The sequence below is a fragment of the Lygodium microphyllum genome, chromosome 12, assembly GCF_053477565.2.
Source record: "Lygodium microphyllum isolate KBCC chromosome 12, Lygodium_microphyllum_v1.1.10, whole genome shotgun sequence".
Taxonomy (NCBI): Eukaryota; Viridiplantae; Streptophyta; class Polypodiopsida; order Schizaeales; family Lygodiaceae; genus Lygodium; species Lygodium microphyllum.
In genome coordinates, this window is record NC_141146.1 from 45,482,554 (window position 1) to 45,492,254 (window position 9,701).

Here is a 9,701-nt window from a genome sequence, read left to right on the forward strand (position 1 = left end):
TTAATGTACAGTGACTTAAATCAATGCAGGCCCAAAATATTGTTGCGGGATTGCCTAAATTCAAGGTTGCAAAAATGATTAAGGTATGTGAAGCCTATCAATTTGGAAAACAGGCAAGGAAACCATTTCCTAGACATGTTCAAGAGAGTAAGAAGTCATTGGAATTAATCCACTCTGATGTGTGGACTACTAAAGCTGCATCTCTTGGAGGCTGTCATTATTTTGTCACTTTTATTGATGACTATAGCAAAAAAGTTTGGGTGTATTTTATGAAAAAGAAAAGTGAAGTTTTTGGGTATTTCAAAACTCTTAAAGCTATGGTTGAAAAAGAAAAAGGCCTGCAAATAAAATGCCTAAGGTCAGATGGAGGGGGAGAGTACCTCTCAAATGAGTTTGCAAGGTCCCTGTAGGAGCATGGCATAAAGTAGCAATATTCATGCAGTCATACCCCACAACAAAATGGAATTGCAGAAAGGAAAAACAGGCATATTGGAGAGGTATCTCGTGCCATGCTCAACGAAAAAGACTTGCCAGATTTTTACTGGACTGAAGCAGTTGCTACAGTAGTCTACATAATGAACAGGACACCCACTGCAGCAATACATGGGATGACTCCAGAGGAGAGGTATACTGGTAGGAAACCAAATATTTCTCATTTGAAGATTTTTGGTTGCATTGCCTATGTTCATGTGCCAGATGAGTTGAGATCCAAGTTGGATCCAAAAGCTGTGAAGTGTATCTTTATTGGTTACTCTTTGTAGAGCAGAAAGGGTATAGATACTATAACCCTTCTATTCGTAAGTTTACAGTGAGCAGAGATGTTATTTTTTATGAGATGAGTAGCTGGTATAAACCAGTAAATGTGATTGATAATGTAGATGCACAAAATGGTAATGCTACACAGAATTCACAGCAGCAGTCACAAGATATTAGTGGACGTGGAGCGTCCTCTAGAATGGGTTCACATTCTTCGCCATGGACAGGCAGATTGAGATCAGGAGAATCTTCTCAAAGCAATGCAGATAGTGGTATGCAGGTATCACGAAAAGAAAAAGAGAAGGTAGATCAGCCCATGTTTGATGTGAATGCAGGTCACTCTTATGTGGATAGTGAATCCAGTGGCTCAGAACAGAGCATTGATGATGAGTTGGGTATTCGTTCTATTGTTACACCTGGAGTAAAGAAGACCAGGGATGTTTTGAGAGCACCTGGGAGTGAACCTACTTTGCGTAGGTCTACCAGAGCTAGGTATCCTGTGGATAGGCTGAAATATGATGGATTTACATATGATGGATTTACAGCCATTCACTATGCATATATGGTCAAAGTGATATAGGAACTAGAACCGACTTCTTTTGAGCAAGCCATGGGAAAAGAAAAATCGGAGAAAGCCATGGATGAAGAAATGGATGCCTTGGAAGCAAATGCTACATGGGAATTGGTACCTTTGCCTAAAGATAAGAATGCAATTGGGTGTAAGTGGGTTTATAAGGTGAAGCACAACGCAAATGGTTCTGTGAACAAATATAAGGCAAGATTAGTAGTCAAGGGGTATGCACAAACATATGGCATTGACTATGAAGAAACATTCAGTCCGGTTGCAAGGATGGCAACCGTAAGAGCAGTCATTGCTATGGCTGCATCAAAGGGATGGTATTTACATCAGATAGATGTAAAGAATGCCTTCTTGCATGGTGATTTGCAAGAAGAGGTCTATATGGAGCAGCCACTAGGTTATGTGCATGCTGTTCATCCTAAGTTTGTTTGCAAGTTGAAGAAATCATTATATGGCTTGAAGCAAGCACCTAGAGCATGGTCTGACAAGATAGGACAGTATCTTATCACTATTGGCTTTTAGATTTCCAAGGCAGATTTCTCACTTTATGTGAGAAAAACAGAGAAAGGTATTATGTTGCTTGTCATTTATGTTGATGATTTGATTATCATAGGTGACAGTGATGAAGATATCCTTCATGTGAAAATGCTATTGAAGCAGAAGTTTGAGATGAAGGATTTGGGAGAGCTGCGTTATTTCTTGGGCATTGAGGTGATTAGATCACCAAGTGGGATACGGCTCTTGCATAGGCAGTATGGATTGGACATGCTGTCCAAATATGGGATGACACGCTGTAAGCCTATTTCAGTTCCTTTGGAGCAGAATGCGAAGTTGTGCGCAGATGCAGGTGAGCTTCTCGAAGACCCTATGTACAGACGCATAGTAGGAAGTTTGATTTATATGACTATTACTAGGCCAGATTTGAGCTATGCCGTTGGATTGGTAAGTCAATTTATGTAGGCTCCAAGGAAACCGCATTTGGATGCAGCTAGATGCATACTCATGCATGTGAAGTCCACATTGCAGTATGGACTACTTTATGAGACTGGGGTTCAGATACAGTTGCATGGATACACTGATGCTGATTGGGCTGGCAGTATTTCTGATAGACGATCTACCAGTGGATATGTGTTCTCTTTTGGGAGTGCTGCAGTCACTTGGAGCAGCAAGAAACAACCTACAGTTGCCTTGTCGAGCACATAGGCTGAGTACAGGGGTGCAGCAATGGCTGCATGTGAGGTAGATTGGTTGCATAAGATACTTTATGATATGCATCAGTCTACAGATGGGCCAATTGTCATTTATTGTGACAACATGAGTAGTATACACTTGGCAAATAACCCAGTCTATCATGCTAGAAAAAAGCACATTGAGGTGCATTATCACTATGTGCGAGAGAGAGTTTTACTAGGTCTTATTGATCTAGTTTATGTCAGCACAGAGGATCAGGTAGCTGACATATTTACAAAAGCATTGGGCGCAGAGAAGCTACACAAGTTTAGAGACCTGCTTGGTGTGCAGGAATTGGGATTGAGCTCGAGGGGGAGTGTTGAGATATCGAGCTCCACTTGTGATATGCCAGGGTGACCGTTGTGCATTTATGTCACCGACTTGTCAGTTGCAGATGCGGTTGGTATACCGCCCATGAATAATAGCTAGATGACAACTATCCTTATCTACTCTAGTTCGTGGCTCAGTTAGTATGCCACCTTAGTTAGTTGAGTTTGGTTTGAGACCCATATATAGGGTTCTTCTATTTTCTATGTACTTGAGTTCTTTTGGCTTACACAATTAAGAAGATGAAAAATTGTTTTTAGCCTCCACGTGTGTGTGTATTCCCCCATCGTGCAAGCAAGAAAGCTACAAGTGAGACTCCTTCCTTCTCTCCCACAATCTTGACAGTTATCTTCTGCAAGGCCTAGCTGGCTTGCCAAGTCTCTCACCTTCCTTCACTCCTACCCACCCATTCATCTACTCTTCTTTTCACTTTCTCCAAGCTTTCACTATGCCTTTGGGCTAAGGCCCTTATTCTCCTCTCTTGTTTCTAAATTTCCCTTTCTCATCTCTACTCTTCTAGCTCCACATCCACCCTCTTCTTGAGCTTGACCATGTTTACTTGGTACCTTTGGGCCCTCTCTTCTTCTCTAGCTATGAGCTCCTCCATGGCGTCCTAGACCCTCCTCATCTATCCTTGCAACTCCTCTTATTGTAGGATCAAGAGTTTGTACTCCCTTTGAAGTTCCATTAGCTCTTGATTCTCATCTTCAAGTTTTCTTCACCAACTTTCCTCTTCCTCCTCCTTAGCCATGAGATGTGCCTTTAGCTCACTTATTTTGTATTGATACCCGACTACTTGGAAGGTTTTCTCAATATGGAAAGCCCTAATGTGTCTTTCTTCTCTTCTAGCTTGGCCACATCCAACTTTTTTTCCTCCTTTTCTCTCTCTAGTTGGGATAGGAGTTCCTTAACATAATTGTCGTAGTTTGTAGATGATGACAATGTTCTAGAGATAGTCATGGCGGATACTTCTACCCTTTGTCTCTTAGGATCTTGTCATGATTCCACATTTGTAGCTATCGGTATCTTTGTGCCCATCACTGGGGTTCCTCCACTTGCACCTTGAGTTATCTCTTTATTGACCAAGGACTGCACCCAAGCCATAAGGTTACTAGCATCCACAATGGTAGAAGTGCCTTGGGTGGGTGCAGATACTGGGGTGGTAGGCACTAGGATAGGTGGAATGGGTTCAATTAAACCCTTGCCCTTGCCCTTGCCCTCTACTACTACTTGGGGTGGCATGATTTTGGGTACTTGGGAGCTTGTCCCCAAGCATTCTTCTCCATGAGGGCTCATGGCAACTAGATTCTCCTCCCTAGAGGGCTACTCCATTGATAGGCAGATGGCCCTGGCTATGTCTTCTTCTTCTCTTCTCCTGAGCTCCTCTGCCTCTTTGTTTGCTTTTCTCTTTCTTTCTTCCACCTCCTTGGATTTCCTTTGGGCAGCGCTGAGGTAGTCAAGTCTTCCTTTTAGCCTCATCTCCTCTTCCACTCTCCTTTAAGGGGTCCCCTTCTTTGACTTCATGGCCCTTCCATGTCTCTTGTTGCCCTTCTTTGCCACTCATGGTTCTTTCGTTGGACTATTCCTACTCGTGGTGCAGACAAAACCTGTCTAGTGTTTCGCAAACTCCTTTGTCTTCTTGTGCCTCCCCCAATGCCTCTCTAATTATGGCTGTGAAGACCCCTCAAAATCCAATGGTTGAGGCCTTAGACAACAACTTCTTCCTTTCCTTGGAGCCTAAGGACTCTCCACCCACGGGTCTTCCGCCTGCAACCATAAGTTTGTAACCAATGTCTTAGTTGAAGTTTCAATGGTCTTCTGTACGAAGCCGTTCAAGTTCACTTCATCGAAGGATTTGACTACAATGCTTTCCAGCATTGGCACATTAATTCAACTCATCAATGAGTTGTATCTTTAGCTGGAAAACAAGGTACGCACCATTTTGGCCTATAGCTGGACTTTGGGGTCAAGAATATCAACCAAGTTGAGGCCATCGTTAGTGTGGACTAGTACTTTTTCCATTCCCTACATGCTGTACACATTCCTTTTTGGTCGTCTTTCAACTTTGTTGGCCAAGCCCAATGCTTTCTCCACTAGCTCTGGGGTCAACTCCACTTCTACTTGGCGAGCGGCCTCTCATTGTTGCACGGTCATGGTGCCTCAATTCTTGTTGAAGATACAGAGGAACTCCATGCATTTTTCATAATCCATAGACTGGCTAACCTTCTCTACATACTTTTGCAACTTGCATTGGTTACCAAGTCACTTTATGGTCTATTCCTCCATGACTATGTCCTCCAAATTCAGGATATGCCTAAACTTGAATTAGTTGTAGGCCCTTGTCTCCACTGAGAGGCCATAATTTGCTTGCTCTTTCTCTAAAAATGGTAACTTGTTGGCTTTCTCCTATCCTACCATCTGTAACAATCCTATCAAAATGACCCCCTAAAAATAATGATTTTTTTTTAAAAAAAAAGGATAAATCCCCCCTCACGCCGCCAACTGGTGAATGGCAAGGGGGGGGGGGGGGGGGGGGGGAGCTGTCGTGATAAGGGAGGGATGCCGCCACGTGCCGTTGAATGGCTAGGAGGATGCAGGCATGCAACAATTTCTTCAAGAAGCAACGGCGAGAGGTGGAGGATAGGAGCGTTGCCATGGCTCACGAGAGAAGACGGGTAGGTGCCATGACTATGGGGAGGTGGCAGGGGGGTTGCCATTACTAATCCCCCCCCCCCCCAATTACCTATATAAAGAACCAGGGGATGGGAAGGCTAGGAGGTCACAACTTACTGCTGCTCGAATAGAGAAGAAGAGAGGAATAAGAAGAAGAGGGAGAGAGTGAGTAGAGAAGAAGACATGAACAAGAAGAAGAGGGAGAGAGTGGGTAGAGAAGAAGAGAGGAATAAGAAGAATAGGGAGAGAGAGAGTAGAGAAGAAGAGAGGAATAAGAAGAAGAGGGAGAGAGTGGGTAGAGAAGAAGAGAGGAATAAGGAGAGGGAGAGAGAGAGTAGAGAAGAAGAGAGAAATAAGAAGGAGAGGGAGAGAGAGAGTGGAGAAGAATAAGAAGAAAGGGGGAGAGAGAGGAGAAGAAGAAAAGAAGAAAAAGAAGGAGGGTAAGAGAAGAGAGAAAGAGAGATAGAGAGAGAGAAGGAAATTGTGTTTTTCTTCCCTTGTTGAAGAACTCGGAGTTTTCCATCTCTCTTTCCTTTTCCTCCCCCTCTTGGAGAAAATCCTCATAGACTAGTCCCTTCCGCAAGGAGTTGTCTCTTCCACAATCTGGGTGCATAGCCACGAAGCAAAAGCCAAATCATACGATCCCTCCCAAATGAAGTAAGGTCCAACCAAACACAAATCCTGCCTCAACCAATGGAGCCATGGGGCAAGGAACCGCGTCACATGGTAATTAGGTGCATTCCATTCACCCTACCCTGATGGGCAATCTTAAGGACATAGGACGGCTTCATTGGGAATGGAAAAATACTCGAAAAAAGTCTATCATAACTAACCACCATTTAGTTTATATCATTTTATCATATTGGAAATCGTGTATTCATGCATGCAAAAGAAGAAGGTAGGACCTTATTGATTATGCTCATAATACTTTAGATTATGCACTAATATTAGCATGCTTAAAAATGGGTTGTTGAAACACTTATGCATATTCATCAATTAAGCAGAAATCATACTTTTTTTCTTTGCATCACAAACTTATGAAATTGAAAGGTAGAAGTGAGGGTTTGAGTCAAGTACATGAAATTCCTAAACTGCTACGATAACATTTAAGTATATCTAGACCATTGCAAGACTAAAACAGGTATTCGACTCCTGTAAACTTTCAGAGGGATTGTTTGTTTTTGCCTTAGGACTGATAGCTTCACGTCCTCCACCCCAAAAGAGAGAGAGAGAGAGTGTGTGTGTGTATGTGTGTACCCCCACATACACACAAGTCTCTATTTGTGTTTGGCCTAAGCGCATCGAAATGAATTCCCAAAAAACACAATATTAGTGAGTTTGGGAATCTCCCGATTCCCATTTTTTGAATACTAAAAAGGTGGCACCCGGATAACATGCCCATAAGTTTCTCAAAACCATATGGTATGACCTATCATTGGAAAGCGCTTAAAAAATAGAATCTATTGAGCTATAGAGCGCTCGATTTGGAGTTATAGTGTTCAAGTTATGACAAATCCAAAGATTTAACCACGTGTCCCAAACTTATGGAAAATTCCCATATTCCTCAATATGGTGTTAAAAGCAAAGGCTTGCTTTGCAGCATTGTATTGTCTAGGAAAGTTACGCCTCTAAATTGCATGACATCATGACCAGTCTAGTTGCACTGCTAGGGATTCATCTTGAAGATAACTATCAACCGCACTTATGAAATACAAAAATTTGTTCAAGAGCTGTTCAATATAAATGAACCCTATACACGCAAGGATAGGGTTCAACTCAACTTATTTAGGGTTTCAAAGAAACTAAGCCAATATGGGGTAACTTCATAGGGGGATGAAACGAAGAGACTCCCTACCCTTCGGAGGATATTGGAAATTACCGCTAAGGCATGAAGGACAACGCTTGGGTCAAGAGAGGGACCCACCTTAGCAGATGTCTCAACCACTCACCTGCACCTTTGTTTGTGCTTGTAAATTTAGAAACACTGTTTTTTTTAAAAAATAAAAAGAAAAAAGAAGATTGTGTAACCCCAAACTCATAAATGAGTATAGTGAATCAGGTGGAACTTTTGGAGGGCATGCCAAACCACCCTCGATTGACCACCAACCCTAGCCAAGAGGGTTCTAAATAGCCGTGTGACGGGAGCATGGACCGAATCCACCATGAGAGGTCCCTTGGTGGATTGGTTTGAATGTAGGAGGACGCTTGGATGCCAGGGGGCTCTAGCTATAAATTGCCTGCCTCCGAGCCCTACTCAAACAATCAACGTGACTCGGAATAGATTCTTGAGGGGGCCTTGTTACTAGTGTAGGGTGGAAACTTGGTGGAATTAAAGTGCATCCTTATGGATTGTGAATATTGTCTCTTTTGAACAAGACTTGTAATTTTGATAATTTGCTAATATTAAGTACTTCCAGGGAAACTGTTTGAATTTGTTTTTGTGACAATGCCATAAGATTACGTGAACGAACTTTGTCCCCTAAAAAGGTTTAATTAATGAAGCTTTTTTTACATGTCACACTTAAAAGTGATAGGACTAATTAGATAACTAAAGTACGCCAAATGAGGGAAGCGGGAGGGCAGAACCCCCAACGGGTTTGTCATACGACAGGGTGGTCCCAGAGAACTGGGAGGCGTCTCAAAGATTTTACTAATTATCGACACTTAGAAATTGTTAGGCTAGAACCCTGACTCATGGCGTTTTAGGGGACCGAAATGGGACTATGCCCTATGGGTAGAGAGGTGAAGCATGGCATCCCTCTCATTTCCCATTCTCTTTGAACCAAGTGCTGCTTCAGCTTGGTTATCTCTATGTAAAGTAGGATGTCCAAAATCGACACTAGAAAGCTATCAGGAGACCTTGACCACTAGGGACTCAAGTTCAGGTTGATCCTAGTGGGTTTGGCCATAAACATTCTATTGTGAGGCGGACTTGCGAGACCCTAGGCGACAAACCCCGTGACATTCCATGAGAATGCCGAGCTAAAAACATGCTTCGACAGCTAATAGGCTGCACGCTACAGTTAGTATCAGAGCCGACCTACCACTAAAACAATTAGGGAGAAAAATCAGGAAGAGTGAGGTGATGTGTCCATTAGTAAATTTTTTTCCTTTATACTCACTTGTGGATTGATGCCGCTTCTAGACTTACAAGGCATGGGATAGGTTCCTTGTATTTCAGATCATGTTCATGACATCTATGAAATCTTCAAGATATCTCAGACAATCCGACATGATGGGGATCCTCGATTAGCTCTACAACCCCTCAACGTTGTATATGGAAAGGCGTTGGACTTGGAGTGCAGGATACTGCTACATAGTTTCCAACCGACTCGCCTATCTTCAAAACAATCTGAAGAGGTTAAAGTGGCTAGAAGACTTGAAGATTATCAAGTTATTCATCTTCCATGAGGCTCATATAAACTCGACCCTACACATCGGATGCCCCCAAGTAGATCAGAACCGCTACATCTACGAAGAGGTGGTTAAAATTTTACTAGTGGATAGAATTAAAATAATGGGCCAACAAGAACGTCATGGCTATCAGAAACAGGGATTTCCTGAACTTCCCATGACTTATCATTTCCTAAGAATCCATTCCCCAAGTCCATACTACTATTCTGTCCCTGTAGCTGAATCCAATAGAGAATTATTAACCTGGCACTAATGTAGCTCCTAAAAAGGAAAAAAATCGTCTAAGCCAAACCCTATCCATTCCCGAATAATTGTACTTGAGGCTTATGTTTCCCTATGGTTGAATAGGAATTTTATGTTCATCTGAATGGTTGCAATGGAAAAATATGTGCGTGTTGATTTAAGTTGTATAGGGGTTATAAATGCAAACCTAACACTGGAAAGTTTAAATGGTAATCAGATACACCCCCAAGCGCAGATCTAGAACTCTGTTACCACACTGAGCTCAGTAGAAGTACAAGAGAAGAAATTTATTCTCAAACAAATTAAGCCACCAGAATTTGATGGAAAGGGGAATACTATTGAAGCTGATGCTGAAATATGGATTGAATCTATGGAAGACTATTTTAGTGCAGCGGGAACAACACATGTGAACCGAGCCATGATTGTTAAGCTCAAACTCACCACTGAGGCTAGGCTGTGGTGGAAGCAATGGCGTAAA